Raw genomic sequence first — 23,481 nt, 5'->3', positions numbered from 1 at the left:
CAGAGTGGTTGAGAGTACCAGGGATTAGACGACTCAGCGTTGAACGCCAGCTTCTCCATTTGATAGCAATATGGCTCCAGTGAGCCCAGCTTTCCAAGGCTCAGTTTCCTCATCTATAAAATAAGGATGGTATCTGTTTTATAGAATAACCCGTCATGTAGAACTCTTAATATGTGCTTGGTACAGAGCAAGCATTCCATAATTGTCAGCAACCTTAAAGCCTCATTTAATTCTTATAACAGCCCCGCATGAGGGTTTATAGCTGAATAAGCTGAGGTTCAGAGAGGTCAAGCAGCCTCCTAGGATCCAACAAACAGCTAAAAGGTGTCAGAGGTAGGATTTAAACCAAGCTCCTTCTGACTATAAAGTCTTAGCCCTTAACCATTATCCTGGCTTGCCTCACTTTGTGGGTATCCACGGGAGCAGTGAAGCCAGCACTGCCTTAAGCACAATGCAGAAAGAAAGAACAAATGAAAAGACACACGCAGAGTCTTAAAATCCCTGGGAAGGAAATGCAGGGGGGAGGGAGTTGCCACTGGTTCACCTGAAGGATGTCAGGCTTCTGAGCCTGAAGCTGTGTGCTGCTACGTGGCTCCCTAAATGGGGTAGTGGAAATCAGAGTCTCTCTTCTCGAGACAGCTAAGCCCTTCAGGAAAATGTTATTACAGGTCCATGATCTCTTATTCAAACATTTTGATTCAGACAGCTCTGAATACCAAAAGTTTTTCATCATTCTGACTTGACCCAGATTGACCTGAGCTCCCTGTCAGCTTTGCAGCTTCACAAAGGAATGAATAGTCATACACTTGCTGCAGAAATGTTCGTGTGATCATTTCCTGAGGTGTCAGCTACCGAGTTACCTTTCTAAAATCTGAGAAATCCCGAATTTCAGATGAGGGGTTGGGGGCCTTTAATTATTATCTCTGACAATTTTTGCTACTTACCAGAGCAGAGAACACAGACACACCAGATTTCATTCACGGAATGACTTTCATGTAAAGAGCTTTTATCCAAGAGCTCTTCAGAGGATCCCTTGTTCCCCACAAGGAAAAATAACCAGCCCCAGGCCATGCGTACCCATCCAGCTCTACCTGAAAGCAGGCCGGGTACCCTAGGTGGCTGCTGCCCAGTCTACTTCCCAGCACCATGGTTTTCCACTCTGTGTTATAGAATTGTCCTGCATTGTTTTCCTACCCAGAAGGCTGATTCTGGTGTGACTTTGTGTTGTTTCGGGATAAGGGGGTTGAGGTGGAGAGAAAGTCGAGGCTGTGGGTGCAGAAGAGAGACAGGAATTGTGACCCTCCCCAGCCTCCAGTTCCTTTCCTGGGGCCTCTGGGGATAGCAGTCGTTTGCTCACAGTATTTTCCATATAATCCCAAAGTGTAAACTTTACCTATTTTGAATGCATGAATTCCACGCCATCCTTTCTCCTTCTTTACAAAACATCCAATAGACAAAATATCCAATGAGATACAGCCTTGGTCTTGTTTAAGATCACAGGTCTACGCTGCGAAGGAATAGAGTCCCTATAAGGAATAAATGGGCCGTATCTCAGTATTCCTGCTGAGTCTATTTTCTACCGTTGAAAACCACATGTAGCCACTTTGATGTGGGCTGAATAGGTGGGGCATCATTTTACCACCATTTGTTTAGCTGCACTTTGGCAAATGTCAAGTCCAAGTCTGTGTATTTGGACAAAATGAGGTCAGCAGCCTCCTGATGGGCTTTCTGTCTGGCAGACGGCACCTTACCAGCCTCCTCTCCACTAGGAATTGTGGGACTCCTAGGGAAGCATCAAGTGATTAAGGTTCCTGGTTGCTTTCGTCTGTCCAGGGTAAATATCAGAGATCAGCCAGTACAGAAGATACTTGCCGCTACTCCAGCTCCAGAGCCCACCCTGAGTGCAAACTCAGTAAAGACTTGGAGCGTTTAAAGGAAAAAACTAAAAATGGGTCTACGTTCGGTCACTTCCAAATTATTCTCATTCTTACGGTCTATCCAGGGCCACGTCTCCTTCATTTCCTTTTCATCAGTTACCTATCTTTGGCCAACAAATGATCACTGGTGATTCCTTTTCCAATACATGGCTGGGAAGCAATGAGACAAAAAAACAAAATTGTTTTCTTGTTTGAGTTAAATTCAATTTTACAAACAAATTGAGTTTGTGCTAATGGCCAGGTATTCTGCTTGGTACTAGGGATAAAAGGACTGGGGATTACAGTCAAGTGATAGGGAAAAGACCAGTTGATTCCCAATGATGAAAAGTTAGCACAGATGCTACAGGAGATGTGAGAGTCACTCAACTTTGCCTTGGTGGGGGTGGTGGAGGATCAGGGAAGACTTCCTGGAGGAGGTGACAGCCATTCTAATAAGACGTTACCCAGGCAAATGGGTGAGAAGGGGGTGAAGACGTTGTATGCAGAGAATACTTCTCCAAAGGTTCTGAGGTGAGTACATGGCATGAATTATATTACATACAATTTAGTTTCAAATACTTCAGCCTAGACAGAGAGATGTATCTGTTACTTTTTTTTTTGATCTGTTACTTTTAATTTACCTCCTAGGAGCAATTTGTTAACATCTGAAGTGCCCTGCTCAGGAATACACATTCCAGAGTGTTTGTAAGCTTTGATAGATGCTAACTGGATGTCACACTCCAGAAGCACCTTCTACAAGAGCTTCGACCATCATTTTTCCTTTCCAGCTTTATTGAGATATTACTGACTTATAATATACGTAAGTATAAGGTGTACAATGTGATGATTTGATACATGTATATATTACAAAATGATTCTACAATAAAGTTAGTTAACACCTTAGCCCACTCACATAATTACCATTGTTTTTTGGGGTGATAAAAATTTAAATCTGCTCGATTAACAACTTTCAAATATATAATATGATATGGTTAATTATAGTCACCATGCTGTACATTGGATCCCCCGAATTTATTCATCTTATTGCTGGGAATTTGTACCTTTGACCAACACCTCTTACCTTCCCCACCCCCTGCCCTTGGCAATCATCATTCTATTCTCTATTTGTATGAGTTTGACTTTTTTAGATTCCTCATATAAGTGAGAACATAAAATATGTCTTTCTGGGGCTTCCCTGGTGGCACAGTGGTTGAGAGTCCGCCTGCTGATGCAGGGGACACAGGTTTGTGTCCTGGTCCCGGAAGATCCCACATGCCGCGGAGCGGCTGGGCCCGTGAGCCATGGCCGCTGAGCCTGCGCGTCCGGAGCCTGTGCTCCGCAACGGGAGAGGCCACAACAGTGAGAGGCCCGCGAACCGCAAAAAAAAAAAAAAAAAAAAAAAAAGTCTTTCTGTATCTGACTTATTTCACTTAGCATAATGTCCTCAGGGTCCATCCATGCTGTTGCAAAGGCAGGATTTCCTTCTTTTTTATGGGTAAATAATGTTTGTATATATATATGATATATATATATGTTTGTATATCATATATATCATATATATATTTGTATATCATATATATATCATATATATGATATATATACACATCTTCTTTATATAGTCACTTTATATGGAAACTTAGGTTGTTTCCATGTCTTGGCTATTGTAAATGATGTTGCGATGAACATGGGGGCACAAATATCTCTTTGAGTTGGAGTTTTCATTTTCTTTGGATATATACCCAGAAGGAAGGCTCCTGGATCATATGGTAGTTCTATTTTTTTTTTTTTTTTTTTTTTTTGCAGTACGTGTGCCTCTCACTGTTGTGGCCTCTCCCGTTGCGGAGCACAGGCTCCGGATGCGCAGGCTCAGCGGCCATGGCTCACAGGCCCAGCCGCTCCGTGGCATATGGGATCCTCCCGGACCGGGGCACGAACCCGCATCCTCAGCATCGTCAGGCGGACTCTCAACCACTGCGCCACCAGGGAAGCCCTCTATTTTTAATTTGTGTGTCTTCTTTGGAAAAATGTCTATTCAAGTCCTTTGCCCATTCTTAAATTGGATTGTTTGGTTTTTTGCTATTGAGTTGTATGAGTTCTTTCTATATTTTTGATATTAATGCCTTATCAGACAGTTTGCAAATATTTTCTTCTGTTCCGTATTTGGTTTGCAAATATATTCTCCTGTTCACCTTTGTATTTTGATGATTTTTCCCTTTTTCGTGCAAAACCTTTTTAGTTTGATATAGTCTCACTTGGTTGTTTTCGCTTTTGTTGCTAGTGCTTTTTTTTTTTTTTTTTGCGGTACACGGGCCTTTCACTGTTGTGGCCTCTCCTGTTGCGGAGCACAGGCTCCGGACGTGCAGGCTCAGTGGCCATGGCTCGCGGGCCCAGCCACTCTGCGGCATGTGGGATCTTCCCGGACCGGGGCACAAACCTGTGTCCCCTGCATCAGCAGGCGGACTCTCAACCACTGCGCCACCAGGGAAGCCCCCTGCTAGTGCTTTTAATGTCATATCCAAAAAAAAAAAAAAAAATCTTTGCCCAGACCAATGTCAGGGGCTTTCTCCCTATGTTTTCCTCTAGCAATTTCATAGTTTCGGGTCTTGCATTTAAGTCTTTAATCCTCTTTAAGTTAGTTTTTGTGAGTGGTGTAAGATAGGGATCCAATTTCATTCTTCTGCCTGTGATGATCCAGTTTTCCCATCACCATTTATTGGAGAGACTATCCTTTCCCCACTGAGTCTTCTTAGCCTCCTTGTCAAAAATAGTTGGCCATATATACGTGGGTTTATTTCTGGGTAGAGTTTCAGCAATCTTTATCTTCCATCCTCACTAGAGAGTTTGTTCATTTGTATAATGGGTTTAGAAATAATTTTCATTGTTTAAATGAATGGTGAAAAAGATATGGTGGATAGCTAGAAATACAATATGGGCTCTCCATTGTTACATGAACAGAGTGTAAGAATTTTGCAAGCTCAAGGGCTTACACCCTTCACAATGGCTCGCCATGCCTAAGATTCCACCTAATCTCTGTGCCTCACTTAACAGATGAGGCTGTTGCCTGATTGTGACTAGTAGCCCAGATGAATTCTGCCACTAGAACATTGTCTCTGTGTCAGACAGAGAGCAAACTTAGGGAAAAAAGATTGTGCATGTTTGTAGTGCCTGCTTATTAGTAAATCTTTGTATGGATAGCAGAATTTGGTCTGGGTCTTGCTTTCAATGCAACCTACCCAATGCAACCAACCCCTTAGTTGGGCAGTCGTGGTAGAGGAGATCTATAATCCTCAGCTCCCTTTAACAGTGGTAAGCTATAGATACCCTGCACAAAAAGCCTAATAATTATAAGGAGCCAAATTGGCTGGAGTCAGCTTCCTGCAGCATGATTCCTTTGTTTGTTTTTAACAGCGCTAGCCGTCCTTCTCCACCACTCCAGTGGGGGAGTTATCCAAGGCAGCTCAATTCAACTGAGCGGCAGGAAGGACAGAATCCCATGGAAAGGAGCCAAAGTTCTATCAGGAAGACAATACCAGTTCTGACAAATCTGGAAGGTGATGCAAGGACAAAAATAACACCACTTGGTGACTGGGAGCTGAGAGCAGGATGGAAAGGGGTGTGAGGCACAGGTTAGCATGATCAAGTCAGGACTGAGGCTGTGACCAGCAGGTGATTGCCAGAGCACACGTTTGTCATGGTGCCAGAACATATCATGCCTCTTAAAGGAGCCACATGCAGCTGGACACCAGTCAACTCTCCATAGTCAAGCTATTGCTTCACCACTCACCTCCCCTGAGTACAATGTGTGTCCTGTGTTTCCCATTCAGCTAATGGCATCACCACCCACTTAAGGATCATCTTGGGCATCTCCAATATCATCTTCCCAATTTTAATCAATCATCAAATCTAAAAACTTCTATCAACTAAGTATCTCGTGACCCCATCGCCAGTCGCCTTGGTTCTGGCTCTCAACATCTCTCCGTGGGACCGTTGCTGCCCACGCTGCAAGAGGTTCCTCGCCGTCTTCCTGCTCACAGCATCCCCTTCCTCTCTACCATGGCACAGCTGCCTCTCTGCCCCACATATTAAAACCCTTAGGAGGCCATGCCAGAGCATGGCGTATTAGAGCACTTTTATTACAAGTGATAGAAACTTTAGTAGGACTATTTGGGACGAAAGGGGGAAATGTATTGATTTACATAGCTGAATTGTGGGAAATAGACCTGTTGTGTCCCAGATATTTGAATCGGGGGCTTGAATACCATTGGAATTTTTTCTCTTTCTCTGTGTATTGTCAACATTGTCTTTGCCTTTTTCCACAAGCCTGGACCATGACCCCTGGCCCCTTGGAGCTCATATGTACCTAGTTGCTGGTACCACTAGAGTGGGTAAGGCCCCTCTTTTCTTCAATTCCAATTTGAAAATTTCCAGGGAAGAACTCCTACTGGTCTGGCCAGGATGATGGGTCCATCCCTGGTCTAATGAATACTGCTGGGACGGGGAAGGGGAAACCATGATTACTGTACATGTCCCTGGTTAGGGACCAAGAACATGATGTACCATCAATATCGATGAAAATGGATGTCCTTAGATAATCTACCAAAGTTCTCTGATAATCTACCAAAGAAAACATGGTCCAAATAATTTTCTTCCTGGCTGGCTAACCCCTAGCAGTATGGTACAGGAGTTAAGCCCTGATGCTCTGGAATAATATAGACGTAGGTTCAAATCCCAGCTCTCCCAGTTCCATTAGTTGTATGACCTTGGGCAATCCAGGGAATCTCAGTTTCCTTATCTGTAAAATGGGGAGGGACACATATATCAAGAGGCCCATGTGAACATTTAAGGAGACAGGCATCGAGAGCACCTAGAACGGAACCTGGCTCACAGTGGGAACTAGGGGAGCTCTTCCTGCCCACATGAGCGGGCAGCCTTCGGAAGGCAGCAGGGCCTCAGGCCACTGCCTGCTGCCAGCAGAATGAGATCAGGGTTACTCAGAGGAACAGACTGACCTGATTCACAGCACTCCAGTGAAGGGACCCAGCTGACACCCCAGAGAAGACAGTGCCAGGAAGAGGAGTTGCTTGGCACATAATATTCTCAGAAGCAAGGATGAGGGGTCCTTTCAAAGCACCCCGTCTCCCTGCCAGAGGAGGACAACGTCTGAGGGGAGGTACTTCTCCAGTGAGATGCTTATGATGCCGCCAGCCTCGTGGGTTACAGCCTGGAATCATCTCTTTATTAAATAATAATTAAGAGGCCCCTGTAAAGGGAATCTGGGTATAATTACCTGACTCATTAAGCTGCTCGGTCGAAACTGGGAGGCCGTTTTACTTCAGTGGCCCCACTCTTAGGCAATTTTCGTGTTTCTGGAAGCTGCAAGTGGAGTCTCACTTTTGTGGGGGGCCTCAGGCTCAAGGTCGTGTGTCCTCATCCCTCAAGAAGGCTCCAGCCAAGCCTATGATTCAAAGGGCGAGCCCTCCCCTTTCCTGTTCCGACAGATCTAAATTGGTCTTGGAACAGAACACAAGGAAGGGCGGAGGGACCAGCTGGGCAAGGAGTCAGCTCATTAGTAGCCACTATGGAGGTGCTGAAATGAAGCAAGTTAAAAGCATATTAGTTTAAGTGAGACTTTTCATCAATGAGGGGAGGCGTTTAGGTAGGAAGCAAATGTAATCATTTTGTGATGGGGCATAGTTTGGTAATTAATGGGGAGGTTGTCAGTATAATCTTGAGGGAGTCCCAGGAAATGAAGAAATCTATCTTATTAAGGAAAACCCAGGAGAAAAAGTTATTGGAATGCAGATAATTCACCAGCAAGGTGCTGGTAGCAGGTTTTTATTAGATGCATGAGTTGGGACAGTCTTTCTGCCCCAGCTGTGTTTTGTCTTTGCCCAGACCCACTACTTCTTTTTTTTTTTTTTTTTAGTTGAAGTATAGTTGATTTACAATGTTGTGTTAGTTTCTGGTGTACAGCAAAGTGATTTAGTTTCTCATATATATAAGTTCTTTTTCATATTCTTTTCCATATTAATTTATTACAAGATATTGGCTATAGTTCCCTGGCTATAGTTCCTATACAGTAGGACCTTTGTTGTTGTTGTTTTCTATTTTATATATAGTAGTCTGTGTCTGTTAATCCCAAACTCCTAATTTATCCCTACCCACTTTTTCCCTATGGTAACGGTAAGTTTGTTTTCTATGTCTGTGAGTCTGTTTCTGTTTTGTAAATAAGTTCATTTGTATCATATTTTAGATTCCACATGTAAGTAATATCATATGATATTTGTCTTTCTCTGCCAGACGCACCACTTCTCCTAATGGAAATACAGAGAAGAATAGAGAAGGTTGCAGGGGTCGTGAAGCAAGCACAGGTTTCTTTCTGCTTCTCAGAAGGGCTGGCCAGTGCCTTGGCCATGCTCCTCAGGAACGGGTGGGAAAATGAGCCTACCTGGTGGGCCAGCCAGGTTCCTGCTACCTGAAGCCTTGCCAGGGCTGTGCAGACTCCCAGTGGCTGGAAAAGGAGTCTGAGGGAAAAGTCTTACAAAGGCACCCGTAGCACAGTGGTTAAGGCAGGGCTCTGGGGCTTCCCTGGTGGCTCAGTGGTTAAGAATCCACCTGGCCAATGCAGGGGACACGGGTTCGAGCCCTGGTCCGGGAAGATCCCACATGCTGCGGAGCAACTAAGCCCGTGTGCCACAACTACTGAACCTGCGCTCTAGAGCCCGCGAGCCGCAACTACTGAGCACACGCTCCACAACTACTGAAGCCCACGTGCCTAGAACCCGTGCTCTGCAACAAGAGAAGCCACCGCATCAAAGAGTAGCCCCTGCTCGCCGCAACTAGAGAAAGCCCACACGCAGCAACAAAGACCCAACGCAGCCAAAAAAATAAAAATAAAGTCAGGGCTCTGGAACCAGAATGCCCGCGTTCAGCTTTCTACTCGGGGTCACAGTGGTGTGTGACCTCAGGCCAGCGACTCAAACTTTCTGAGCTTCAGTTTCCTCACGTGTAACGGGGACAATAATTGTGTCTGCCGCATAGGGCTGTTATGATGATTAAATGAGTCATTCCACGGGAAGCATTAACAGCAGTACCTGGCACTTAAGGGCTGCTCAACAAGTGTTAGCTATGATCTAGGACTTTGCCATCCAGTATGGTAACCACTAACCACATGTGGCTATCAAGTGCTAGAAATGTGGCTAGTCTGGCTTGATGGGTGCTGTCGGTACAAAGTACACACAGATTTCAAAGACTTTGTATGAGAAAAGGAATATAAAATATCTCATTGATCGTTGTTCTGTTGATTAATTGAAGTTGATATTTCAATTGTATGTTGAAATAATAGCATTTTGGAATATACTGGGTTAAATAAATACATCCTATAAAAATTAATTTTACTTTCTCCTTTTATTTTTTTAAAATTTTGGTAAAAAACACATGACACACGTTTATCATCTTAACTGTTTTTAAGTGTACAGTTCAGTGTGTTAATTATATTCACAAATACAGCTCTCCAGAACTTTTTCATCTGGCAAATCCGTAACTCCATGTCCATTAGATAGCAACTCCCCTTTTCCTTCTCTCCCCTAATCCTTGACAACCACCATTCTACTTTCTGTTTCTAAGACTCTGACTACTTTAGATACCTCATATAAGTGGAATCATATAGTATTTGTCTTTTTGTAACTGGCTTATTTCACTTAGCATAGTGTCCTCAAGGTTCATCCATGTTGTAGGATATGACGTGATTTCTTTCCTTTTGAAGGCTGCATAATATTCCATACTTTTAGTGTTTTTAAGATAGCTGCTAGAAAACTTAGAATTTAATTTGTGCCTTGTATTATATGTCTATAGGATGGTGCTAGTTTAGAACCAGTAGTTCTTAACTCCATTAGTCCCAACGCTGCCTTATAACAACTAATTTGTAACACCTCCTTCACTCTCCTGAAATGAAAGTTACAGATAAAATAACTCATCTATATGCATAATGTAAAAAAAAAGAAATCAATATAATGACCTAACTATAATGTGAAGGATAAAAGAAAAGAATCTACAGGGAAAAAAATGTATTTCAACTTATGGCTAGACATGAGTACTTGAAGACAAAATAATCAGATGCTTGAATACCTATGCAGGATTGCCTTTAATGGGACCACTATTAATGCAGAGAACTAACTCAAATTCTAGCAACCATGTGGCCGTCAGAGATGTGATTTTCTGACATGGAACAACTCAGTCAAATGCCAGCAAAACAAAGTACAATTTTTTTATTTCCATTCTTGTGAAACTGAGTATACATTTAAATGGCACAAAAGGTATATGTATATATGGAAACCGTGGTTAGATTCTAAGCTCAGAGACCAAAAAATTACTCTGGATTCCTCTTGATTTCTAAATATTGCACTGGATATTCATTTAGGTGACAAATCTATGTACGAGTCCATATAAGTTGTGCAGAACTGTCTCGTGCAGGGTAGGACATCTTGTATCCCCGTATACCCTGTATGCCTATTGAAGACGGATGGCCTCGTCTGGTCACTGGAACAACCGAAAACATCCCTTCAGTTCGCCCATGCTCTGCCTCAGAGGCAGCAGAGGCCCCACCGCAGTGGTACTGTATCGTGAGAGACACAGGATGGTGGTCCCAAAGGTCCAGTGTCCAGCGGACTGGTCTGCTTCCTTGCCTGGAGGTCCCATCTATGATCTTCAGTACCTCAACGCAAGGCTAGTCCTCTGACCCAGCACCGACCACTCTTGAGCAAGGACCAGGAGCCTAGACTGCAGTCCTTCCAGAACCTCAGACACAACAGACTCAGCATCTTTCCCTTCAAACCCATGCCCCTACTTGACATCCAGGTTTCAGTGTCACCAAATGCTTTCTCAGGACCAGAAACTTCTTTTCCTCTCCCTCCAACATTACTCCTGACCCTCGCAGGTGGCAGGGTCACGAAAGCCTGTTCTTTCTTTGCCTGTGGTTCTCTCTCATATGCCCCGTTTCCAGCTCACTGCCCCTCCCCTGTAGCCAGCTTTCTCGTGGTTCCTCATTGCTCTCCCTGACTCTAAGCTTCACTCCCCCGCAATCCATCCTAACCCTGTATTGCATCTCTATCCAAGCTCCACTCCTTATTAGCTGCCTATGGGCAAGTGTGTTAGCCTCTATGCGGCTCCTTCATCTATTAAATGGAATCACAACACCTGCCTTGCAGTGCTGTTACAGAGAATAGCTGAGTGTGTGCCTGTAAGACACCAAGCACTGGCCTGGAGCATAGGAGGAAATAGACAAATGTGGGGTCCCTAGACCCCATTTTCTCTTCTTTAGCCTGTTCGTTTTCTCTAGGCACCGAGCCAAGTACTTGCCTATTTCTCACATCATCCCAGCCAGGCAGTTGTCCCAGAAAAGACCACAGGGGGCTAAAACCTCATTAGAAATGGAATGAGATGAAGAAATTTATATTTACTAGAACACAGAAAGAGCACTTTGGATGGGTGGTAAGACTCCCAGGGCACATGAGAAGTTACAACTGAAGGTCACTGAGCGGGTGACCAGGTAACTGACTGCACGGCTTTGGGCTTGCTGGGTGGGGTGGGTGAATTTGGGTGGAGTGGAATTGAAGAGGAGATAGAGACCATGATCCCTGCCCCTCTTGGTCCTGGACACCCTCTGCAGTGAGTCCTCAGTCTCTCTTCCAGATACACATCAAGCAAATATTTTTAGCTTGTCAATTTGAAGGACCGTCCAACTGATGCCAGCCCAGGGGGCCTTGTTTCTTCGTCTGGGTATGGCCACGTCCATACTCAGGCTCCTGTTCCTGAACTGAAAGGCCCACCTGCTCTGGGACGCTTTTCCTGCTCAGTCCGTCCATGAGCATCCTTCCTTTCTTGCGATACCCACCAAGCACACTTCTGATAAACTTCTCACTTGTGTTTTGTCTCCCAGTGAAATGATGACCGTCTCATAAGCAGAAGCAGTGCCTTCTCCTTCCTCCCAGTCCCAGGACACAGCTATGCTAAGAGATATACAATAAGTGTGATATGAATGAAAGATAAAGATAAATCTTGGCAAACTAAGGAAGAAACTTCGGCATGCAGGGCATGAGAGAGGTTATCAGGCCGTCCTGATGGATGGCTTAGGTGGTGGTCAAGCCCGGTGATTCCATGACACCTCATTCATCAAGAGCTTTGTACTTTCTAACACACATGCTGGGGATCTCAGAAGGATACATCCTCCTCTGGGCAGATTTTGCCACATGCTATGAGGGAAGGGTCAAAGTTAGGTGCAGCCTCTTCTAACCAGAAAGTCGAAGACCACTTCAGAGTGCCTTAAGAAGATGGACTTCATCTATCTAATGGTGCTCATCAACGGCTGAAGAGGAAATCGTTTGGGCATGAAAATCCAAGCATCCATTTAGAGCTCCCCCCCCCCCCCCGCCCCGCACGCCTTAAAAAATTTAAAAGAGAAAGAGCTCATTCCTAAAGTTGTTTCTCCTGAATATAGAACCTGCTTGAAACGAAGTTGAACATTTCTGGGGTTCGAGTTCATTGATTCTTCGCATATACAAATTCAGCAGCCTTCTTTATTTCTAAGAACAAAGCCTTGTTGAAAAGAAAAAAATCTCTGAAGTGTTCTTGGACATCAAATAATTCTTCAGAGGAAACACTTTGATGAGTTAAGTGTAAATGAGTAAGAAACATACGGATTAGATTTCTCATATAATACACATGGATTTCAGAATTAAGAGGAAAAATCTTTTTGGAAAATGTGGTTTGGATTTTGATTCTGCCTACTCCACACTGATGAAGTTGCAGAATATGGATTTTCCCTGTGTCTAGCTCCTCACCTTCAGCCTCAGGCATTAGCCATCATTCTTTCTAAAGTTTACAATCAGCTTTCATAAAGACCAGGAAGGATTTTCAAACAGGCAATTCACAGATTACTATATAAGAACCAAAGAGTTTTTGTAACAGATTCTCTTCCCATCAGATGGGTTCTAAAGCGTTTTTCAGAAATATCTCTCTGTTGGCCAGTGCAGCTCACTCACCAGGAGGGACTCTGAGCCCTGTGTTTTGGTGACCTGAAGACACCGCCCTCTGGAAACGAACATCTGTGGCCAGCAATCCCATTTCAAGGATGCCTCTTCCTAGCCTTGGGTAGATGATTTTACCAGTGGTGGCCTTGATTCGACATTGTGCATATACGACGAGTTGAACCCGATGGAAAATGCTTCCTTTTAGTCAGCACAAACTTTCACACAGTGTAGATAAGAGATTAAGTGGCATTAGGGATGTGAAAGCAGTTGACACCGGATGTGGCACATCGAAGGTGTGCATTATATGCTCGTTCTGTCTGAGAAATCTGAAATATTCTCCTATGACCTCTGACGATGGGACCTGCTCATCCCACGCAGCCCCGCCAAGGGGTGGGCCTGGCTGTATGGACTAGGCAGCTCTGCTTCCCTGCCACTGACCTACCCTGGACAAATGAGTCTCCATCCAGGGGATCTGAAATGGGGTTACAGAGATTTCTATTGTCTGGGAGCTGGGCTGGATGGAATGGAGCGTAAGCCCTAGAACAGCCCCTTTTTTCCTTGTGCACGGAGAGGAAGGGAAATGAAACAAAGGCACAGAGCAAATAGAGATGAGAGGCTTCTCCTCCTTTTCCAAACCAGAGTCAGGTCCTGTCGGCTTGCCTCCCAATATGGGTCTTTTTTTTCAAACAGCTTTATTGCGATATAATTCACATACCATATAATTCACACATTTAAAGTGTACAATCCAATGGCTTTTGGTATATTCCCAGATATGTGCAACCATCATCACAGTCAATTTTAGAATATTTTCATCATCCCCAAAAGAATCCCCACAGTTGTTTCCTCTCTTCCTGTCATCCTCTCCCCCTAGCCCTAGGCAACCCCTGATCCACTTTCTGTCTCTATAAATCTTCCTATTCTGGACTTTCATATGAATGGAGTCATATAATATGTGGCCTTTTGTGACTGGCTTCTTACGTTCAGCATAATGTTTTTTAACGTTTATCCACATCATATCAGGACTTCAATCCTTTTTATGGCTGACTAATATTCTACCATAGGGATATCCTGTATTTGTTTATCCATCCATCAGTTGCTAGGCTTTTGGGCCATTTCCACCTTTTGGCTATTATGAAGAGTGCTCCTATGAACATTCCTGTGCCCCAAGTATGTCTTGACCCTGCCTTCTCTCCACCTCTCCTGTCTCCACCTTGGTCTAAACCATCATCTGCAGGAATCCCACCCAGTCTCACCACCACCACCCCCTTCTCCCTCTCCAATCCACTCTCCACCTGACCTCCGGAAGGATCTTCTAGAAATATAAATCAGCTGATGTCACTCCCTAGCCTAAAACTCCTCAATGGATTCCCATTGTGTTAGAAAAGAAATCCAAACCCCATTCCATGGTCAACAAGTTTCCATGTGGTCATGCCCACCATGACACACCTCTCTTTTCCAGCTGTTATTTCCACCTTGATCACCCTCCTCCAGGCTGATAGCCTTCTCTTTCTTCCTTAGCACACCCTTCCCTCTGCCTGGAATTTCATGTGGCTGATACTTCCTTATCCTTCAAGCTGTGGCTTCAGTGTCATTTCCTCAGAGAAGCGATCAATGATCAACCATGGCGAAGTTGTGCACCCCCCCCATTATATTTTTTCCTACAGCACTTGCTTTTTCCTTCATACAATTTATAAACTTTGGAATTTCTTGTTTATTTGTTTATTACTCCTCTTCCCCAGGGTAAAGCCTATTTTATTTACAGTTGTATCATTATGGCCTGGAACAGTGGTGCCTGCTGTTGACAGAATAAATGTGGGTTCTGTAGAGATAAAGAGAAGAACTTTGATTAACTCCAGTTTCTGCATCCAGTATTTCCTGAGGCCCCATCTCGGGTACCATGAGACACCCGTGTGTTCTCATAATAAGTTCCTCTTTTTTTGATCTAGTTTGAGTGACTTCTGTTCCTAACATCTCAACAATCCATGACTAATGACTTTTTCTGTCATTGTTAGGCATGACTTGCTTCTTTGTTCCACACATTTATTTCCCCAAATCTCCCCAGCAAACTTTTCCAAAGTCTTAACTTCTGCATCCCTTTGAAAGCATTTCTGTATTTGTATACCCATGTTCAGAGCGGCATTATTCACAGTGGCCCAGAAGTGGAAGCAATCCAAGTGTCCATTGATAGATGAATAGATTAACAAAATGTGACTGTCTCACACACACACACACACAGGAATATTATTCATCCTTAAAAAGGAAGGGAATCCTGAGAATTCCCAGCAGGTCCAGTGGTTAGGACTCTGTGCTTTCACTGCCAAGGGCACAGGTTCGATCCCTGGTTGGGGAATTAAGATCCTGCATGGTATGTGGCACAGCCAAAAAAAAAAAAGAAGGAAATCCTGTCTCATGCTGCAACATGGATGAATCCTGAGCACATTATGCTAGTTGAATTAAGCCAGTCACATATGGTTCCATTTATATGAAGCATCTAAAGTAGTAAAATTCATAGAAACAGAAAGTAGAACGGTGGTTGCCAGGAGCTAGAGGGAGGGGGAAATGGGGACTTGTTTAATGAGAGTTTTAGTTTTGCAGGATGAAAAATATCTGTTGCACAAAACTGTGAGTATACTTAACATTACAAAACCGTACTCTTTAAAAAATTTTTAAAGAATTTATTTGACTGCGTCGGGTCTTAGCTGCAGCACGCGGGATCTTTCGTAGTGGTGCGCGGGCTCTTCATTGCGGCGTGCGGGCTCGAGTGCGCAGGCTCAGTAGTTGCAGCGCGTGGGCTTAGTTGCCCCGTGGCATGTGGGATATTAGTTCCCCGCCAGGGATTGAACCCGTGTCCCCGGCACAGGAAGGGGGATTCTTAACCACTGGACCACCAGGGAAGTCCTCAAAACTGCACTCTTAAAAATGGTTAAGATGGTAAATTTAATGCTATATATTTTTAACCACAATTTAAAAAAAAATTACAAAGTATCTTTACTTCATACTCCTTCCCTTCCTTCTTTTTCTCCCTCCCTTCGTGGTCGAGTATCTCCAAGTCTAGGCCACGGCCCATGATGGGCGAGACACTAACCAAAGTGCAAGCCCTGTCGGGGATGCTCTCGGGGGCTCAGGGCTTGTCTGACGGACACTTCCTGTTTGCAGAGCACAACAACAAGAGGCAGGGCCATTTCCCAAGTGGCCACAGCTGGAGGCTCATTGGGTCTCCAGTGTAGGCTGACTGCATGCCAGGGGTTCCCCATGAGGCTGTCTCAGACCAGCTCTGACTTTGTCATAGATTTTTTGGCCAAAGTTAATTTGCCTCCACTTCCGTGTCTTCACTTTTGCTTATTTGCAGTTGATTCCTCTTTCCCCCCATCATGAATATTGCAAAAACTAGGGTAATAGACTCAAGTAGGCTTTGGAGCATGATAACCAAGAACACTGTTTAGGAGAAAATATTTTTAAATAAGTATGTACAGGAAGAACCAATTCATCCCTAAGGCTCTTACTGTGTAGTCAGAAAACATCTATTTAAGTATTAAGTAGGTTTACGTTCACTCTGACAGCAACTACAAAAATAATATCTATTTATTATACACTTAACTGTTTTTCTAAAGAATTAGAATATTCTATTCATTCGCTCTCATAAAGCTATTATTACAAGAGAGTAACTTGCCCAAGGTCACATGGCCAAGAAGTAGAGCCAGGATTTGAACACATGTCTGTGTGAGTCCAAAGTGTGAGTGTGTGGTCATCAGACCATCATAGACCTCTCTTACTAGTTCATCAACATTTATTAAGTTCCCAATAAGGAAAAATCCCTGAGCTAGGCTGTAATGAGGCCACAAAATAAGAGAGAAAGAACCCATACATAGGGAATGGTCAAAGAAAATTTTTTTAATAGTACACATAGTATCTATTCAATATATACGAATGGGAGTTGAATATATATGAGTTGTCTACCTATGGAAGAGAACAATAAACAGACTAGCTGAGAATTTGAATCATGGAACCGCAGAGCTGGAAGGCATCTGGGAGTCATCCAATCTCATCTCACACCCAAAGCAGACATCTCTTCTATAGAATCTATGGTAGTTCCATGGCCAACCTAAAGGTAGCCAAGCTAATATCTTTGTTTTCTAGCTTTTGATTATTATGAAGTTCCCACTTTTCTTCAGCCAATACCTCCCTTTGGGGAATTCTCCCATTGGTTCAGTTTTTCTGTTGGATCTATATCAAATGTCACCTTTCTAAATGCTATGATTGCCCTTCTTCACATGGAGAAAGAGAAGAGAAGCATGAATTGACCACCTACTCTGCTCCAGGACCACCACAAAAACCCCACTAAACGGAGAAGATGATTTCTTATCTAAGGGCTCTGAAGCTAAGGTGTTGAGAAACTTGTCCAAGGTCACACAGCCCAGAAGTACTAGAGCAGAGATTTGAGCACAGACTTATCTCTTTTATACTCTTATATACTTTTACTTATATACTTATATATACTTATATATACTTATATATATATATATATATATATACTTATACTCTTTTATACTTTTATACTACACGGTCTCCTGAAGTCAGTTATCAACATGTCCCTTATCTTCTCTTCTACAGACCATCTAAATAGCCCTGGTTTCTGCAGAATTTCCTCCTCTGGGCACATGTTCTCCAGAATTCTCCTGATGTTCGTCATTCCTTGAACAATCTCCAATCTGTCAATGTACCTCTCAAAATGGAACATAAGACCAGAATACAATTTCCAGTGTGGCCAAACCACCTTGGCTGACTTGTTTGCCTTCCAGGCCATCGTACATGCCCAGGGTGACTTTGGAAGCATGGTAGCCCTATCACACATTTGGCCTGGGCTGGTCTTAATGTAGCTGCAACCCCAGGTCTTTATCATATGAGCCAGTTTCAAGTCAGAGTTCATCTATCCTTTATTTATACTAATGATTCTAACAAGTCTCAGTAAGATTCTGTTGGATTCCTTTCTTGGTTTTAAGACAATATTTCAGTGTGTTATATAGCATATTAACTGCCTCTCTCCCTTTAGGGTATCTGAAAAACTTAAAAGTAGGTCTTCCATGTTGTGATAAAATGTTGAACATTCCAGGAGACAGGGCAGAGCCTTGAGACATTACATTAGAGACCCCCCCCATAGGTGACTATTAATCAGTTAATTAAATGCTCTTTAGGTACAGTTGTCTACCTAGCTCTGATTCCAACAACCTATTTTTTAAACCACATTTCTCTACCTCCTTCACAGTTGATATGATAAAAAACTTAGCAAATTACCTTGCTGAAATTTGTCTAAAACCTTCTTTTCCAAGTGTGTTTTGCGGATCACTTGCTCATTGTGATAATGTTAAATATGTTCTTCAGTGCAGGACTTCTCAGAGCCTTTAATGAGTTAACGTTCACTGTAACTCTCAGAAAAGAACTATAATAGCATAACTGGGTTTCAGAAAGCTGAGGTGGGTATTTTTAAAATTTTTGATTCTTTTTTAGCTTAGGTGGGGTTTATGCTCTGAAATTTGCTCATTTGTGATATTCCCTGGATCTCCCAATCTGGTAATCCTGTGAAAAAAGGGACACATTAGCCTTGCATGGCTTGTTTAGTGAACCTCTGCTAATACCCAGTGATTAATGCTTTCTTCTGTAAGTATGGACACAGACCACCTTTAATAACCTGTTCCGGAACTTTACCGTGCATTAATACCAAGCTTGTTGATCTGCAGTTTTCAAAAATCTACCTCTATCCTCCTGTTTTAATGATACTTTCTTGTTTCTCTGGGCTTAACACAGGAGGCTGTGAAATTCAGCACCATGATATTTACATGACATTTACCTAGAGATGACATTTTTAACACAGGTGGCATCTTGGGCTTCAATTCCCTCCCACCAATACATATTCTGCCTTTTCCAAGTTGAATATCATTCTGTTGATGGAGACTATATAAATGAAATATAAATCACTCAGCCTCATGGTCAAGGCAGATTCTTAACTGACCCTACCTCAGACTTTCATGCTTCCCATTGACTTCCTGGATCTCAGCTAATTCATATCATTTCCTTCTAAACCTAGCTGGACCATCTATCACTTCATTCAAGCCTTTCCTGACTAACCACATCTCTCCCTCCCTTTATTTCTTTGTCATGCATGTATTGACTTGTCCTGTTTTCTCTATCATCTCTTCATTAAAGAATTCATTCATCCGGGGACTTCCCTGGCGGTCCAGTGGTTAAGACTTTGCCTTCCAATGCAGGGGGTGTGGGTTCGATCCCTGGTGGGGGAGCTAAGATCCCACATGCCTCAGGGCCAAAAGACCAAAACATAAAACAGAAGCAATATTGTAACAAATTCAATAACGACTTTAAAAAATGGTCCACATCAAAAAATCTTAAAAAAAAAATTCATTCATCCAAAAAACATTTGCCCAGTACCTGTTGTGCTAGGTGTTAGATATCTGAGAGTGGACAAACCAAAAACAGTCTGGAAGTTAATAACTTGGCGGGGAAGACAGCTGTTGAGCAGGAACTAACAGTTACAAACGGAGATGGATGGTGCTACGGAGGGGATAATCTAGGTTGGGTGTTAACGAAGGTCCTCGTGTCGAAGTGATGTTCTAATTGAGAATGAAAGGACATGGATGAATTTACTAGAGGAATAGTCGGGGACAGGATGTGATGGGGAAAACCCTTGATGAATATGCAAGTAATGAAAATAGGTCAGAATGGCTGAAGTAAAGAGATTGGTGCCGGGGGTGGGGGGCCGGCAGTGCACAGGAGGGCCTGAACTTGACTTATGAGCCAAAATAAAGAGTAAAGAGAAATCACAGAAGGACCTGCAGCAGGAAGAATCATCAGATTGAACTTTTTCCAAACAGTGGACGCCATTCTTTTGCTTTCCCTTCTTGTCCTATGGGTGGCTTTCAAAAGCGCTCCCCGCCTTCATTTGAAAAATTGCTCTCAGAACATTCTAAACACCTCAGATCACCCCAGGCTTTGGCCACTCCGGATACTCTACTTTTACGGGGTGTTGTCACCCTTTTAGAAGCATCCTTGGCTACGAGCACTCTATTTTTGTATATGCCCTTTAAAATTCTGAACCTGTTAGTCAGTGATAGAAGGCATCAGAGAGTGAAGCTGGATTCTGAAGGTGAGAAACGTGCAGTGACGGGGCAGGGAAAAAAAAGTTTGGTAGAAAGGACAAATCCCCTAAATGCATGAAGCCTGGGCAGCTGCACAAGCCACACTGGTTCGTCTTCTTCCTTGGTACTTGTGTACTGGGGCAGGAACGTCGCAGCAGGGATCTAGAGACAGCCTGATCCCTGGCTGTGGTACGGCCAGCTGTGTGACCCTAGCCAAGTTACTTCACTACTCTGGGCCTCGGTGTCTTTCTTTTTTCTCTATGTTTTTTCTAAATTGTGGTAAAATACACATAAAATTTACCATCTGGATCATTATCTAAGCGTACAGTTCAGTGGTTTAAAATACATTCATTGGGATTTCCCTGGTGGTCCAGCGGTTAAGACTCCGTGCTTCCAGTGCAGGGGGCTTGGGTTCTACCTCTGGTCAGGGAACTAAGATCCCGCCTGCTGCGTGGTGCGGCCATAATGGATAAAGTACACTCAAAATGTTGTGTTACTTTCACCACCATTCGTTCACCTCCATAACTCTTTCCATCTTGTAAGACTGAATTTCTGCATCCATTAAACTCTCCATTTTCCCCTTTCCCTCAGGTCCTGGCAACCACTGTTCCACTCTCTGTCTCTGTGACTTCTTGTCTACTCTAAGTATCTCATGTAAGTGGAATGATACAGTATTTGTCCTTTTGTGACAGGCTTATTTCATTCAGCATAATGTCCTCAAGATTCATCCATGTTGAACATATGGACACCAAGGGGGGAAAGCGGCGGGCGGAGGTGGTGGTGGTGGGATGAACTGGGAGATTGGGACTGACATGCATACACTAATATGTATAAAATAGATAACTAATAAGAACCTGCTGTATAAAAAAATAAAATTCAAAAATTAAAAAAAAAGATTCATCCATGTTGTAGCATATTGCAGGACTCCTTCGTTTTAAGGCAGAATAATATTCCATTGTATGCATACCAAGATTTTGCTAATCCGTTCATCTGTCAGCGGACGCTTGTGTTGCTTCCGTGTTTTAGCTACTGTGAATAGTGCTGCTGTGAACATGGATGTGCAAATATCTCTTCGAGTCTGCTTTCCGTTCCTTTGGATGTATACCCAGAAGTGTAATTCCTGGATCATGTGGTCATTCTATTTTCACTGTCTTGAGAATCCTCCGTACTGTTTTCCAGTAGCTGCACCATTTTACATTCCCACCAACAGTGCACAAGGGTTGCAATTTCTTCACTTCCCAGCAACACTTGTTAGTTTCTGTTCTGTTTTTATTTTGGGGATAGCATCCATCCTGATGGGTGTGAGGGGGACCTTGGTACCTTGACCTGTGAACTGTAGGGGTACAACCATAGGCTGCCCCTGAGTCCCTTCTCCAAACGTCTGTTTCCTCTATCTGTGTGTGTGTGTTACAACATGAAAGTTATGTCATGCGGGCTCTGTGTCATCCAGCCCACAGCCTCCTTCTTGAAGAGTTTGCGAGTCAGAAGCTGGACTGAAGAAACAACATCTGGGAGCAAATCTCTTTAGATTAGAGAGGAGGTGAAAATGTGCTATTCTGGGTCATTTCCTCAGCCATCTTTTAATACAGTCCAGTCTTTTGGTTTCCATTAGCAGAAGGGCTCTGCTGGCTGATCATGGGATTGTAATTTTGCAGAATGAAGGTTGCCCTCTCCCTGCAGCTGGGTGAGTGATTCATTTTTGGCTCAGTTAACCCCAGAGAGAAGTCAGATTCACGTAGACACTTGCTCAGAGAAGGTGGATTCTCCACATGGGGGTGGCTTTCTTGAGGAAACATAGTTTCAAAAAACACATAAGTGCTTTATTCAGGGGATAAAACACTTTACTCAATGGTCTGTCATTGCCTGTTTGGAAAGCTTGTGGTGAGCAGATGCCAGAGGGAAGAACATTTGTGTTCAAAAGCAAAAATAATTCCCCAAACTAAACTGGTCCCAGCGGGATAAAGTTAGCTGGTTGAAAGATAATTATTTCAATTTGGGGAGAACCACCAATGGAAGTGCGTGTTCTCTGGGGCTCTTTCTTCATTAAAGCAGTCACCAGGCCTTGCAAGATACAGAAGGAAGGACATCTTTCCTAGACCCACAGCAGATGCAGCTCCTGGCAGTCCAGACCCTGTGGCTCCGGAAAGAACCCCCGTGAACACCACTGTCACCATCTGAGAACCAGAGGGGCTGTCAGGAAGGAAGCAACATATATGGGAGCAGGAACTCCTCTGTATATTGGCAGATCTGACTAGGCAGATCCAGGCAGCTCCTTATGGGGAGAGAAGCACAGAGCTGGGATGGGGGCCTGCTTCTGCAACCTGGCAAGGCACCCACTTGCAATATGCTCTATTTGCAAGCTGTTCCCAGCAGGAGGGGACAGAGCTGCAGAGAGGGCAGGAGAAGGGCCAAGAGATCCACTCTTTCCTTTTGGGGCAATGCTCATGGGAATCTCCTGGATGGACTAAGTTGGCCCTGGCGGTGATAGATGCTGAGGTCCCAAAGGAAGACTCATCACGAGGGAAAGAGGAGCCTGGCTGGTGAACTGGGCTCCAGGGGGACAAGAGTTGGGTCTGGGGCAGGCTGTATCTGAGACCTAAATGTCTACTAGACTCCCTGTCCCTGGCATAGTCTCCTGCTCTGAGAGCGACTTTCAGGCATGGTGCCACCTGGTTGCCCAAGCAGGGACACTGCTACTATGGGGTGGGGACTGACAAAGCGTCATGGCCGAGTGGACAATTGTTCACCACCGTGCGAGGCAGAGCACCTGAGTCAGAGTGCTCCAGGGTTGATAGGACTGCCCAGTTCTTGGACTCAGTTCATGGAACAAATCCGTAATGTTCTTGGAGAGTTTGGATGGGGTGGAAAAAAGCCTCGGGGGGGAAAGGCTACGCTTCCTGCTGATAATGGCATCTTGCAGTTTGAGCAATGAATGGGAAGAATCCAAGATGTGGTTTTTTGAACCTGCAGCAGGTGAATGGCAATTCGTTCAGGTTCCAGTGGAGGCAGATTCACTGCAAAGTTAGTGACACTTAACGCTTTTGAGTCCCCTTTCACTTGGCCTCTTCCAAGCCTCTGGCAGGTAGCCTAGCACTGGGGCCATGTGGCATTTGCTTTTATAAAAATCAAATTTCAATAGTAAGAGCTTTTTATATTCTTTTTTCTCCAAAAGGACCTCTACAAGTTTGAACCCCAAATGGAGGGCCCCACAAAACTTGGATGAATCAAGAACCAAGGAAGAAAATCCGAGCATTTTTGAGAACCTTGCAATATCAAAATGGGTGCTGGGCGAGAGAGTGGATGCCTTTGGTACCTGTCCCAGCCCTTGTGCTGAGAATCAAGAAGTGGTCCCTAGTCATCGCCTTCAAAGGAAAGCTGTCCTAAGAAACT

General features: G+C 43.9%; 1 long non-coding RNA gene across 1 annotated transcript; it reads left to right on the top strand.

The window, feature by feature from the left end:
- Positions 1–1,853: 1,853 nt before the first annotated feature.
- On the top strand, positions 1,854–9,293 carry LOC132593705 (uncharacterized). The gene is made up of 4 exons (XR_009559479.1): positions 1,854–2,447; positions 2,565–2,736; positions 5,325–6,301; positions 8,217–9,293. It is a non-coding gene; the product is annotated as an uncharacterized lncRNA (long non-coding RNA).
- Positions 9,294–23,481: the final 14,188 nt, after the last annotated feature.

Source organism: Globicephala melas, chromosome 17, assembly GCF_963455315.2.
Source record: "Globicephala melas chromosome 17, mGloMel1.2, whole genome shotgun sequence".
In the NCBI taxonomy this organism is placed as follows: domain Eukaryota; kingdom Metazoa; phylum Chordata; class Mammalia; order Artiodactyla; family Delphinidae; genus Globicephala; species Globicephala melas.
The sequence above is the reverse complement of the archived record's forward strand: the minus strand, read 5'-3'. Positions and strand labels throughout refer to the sequence as shown.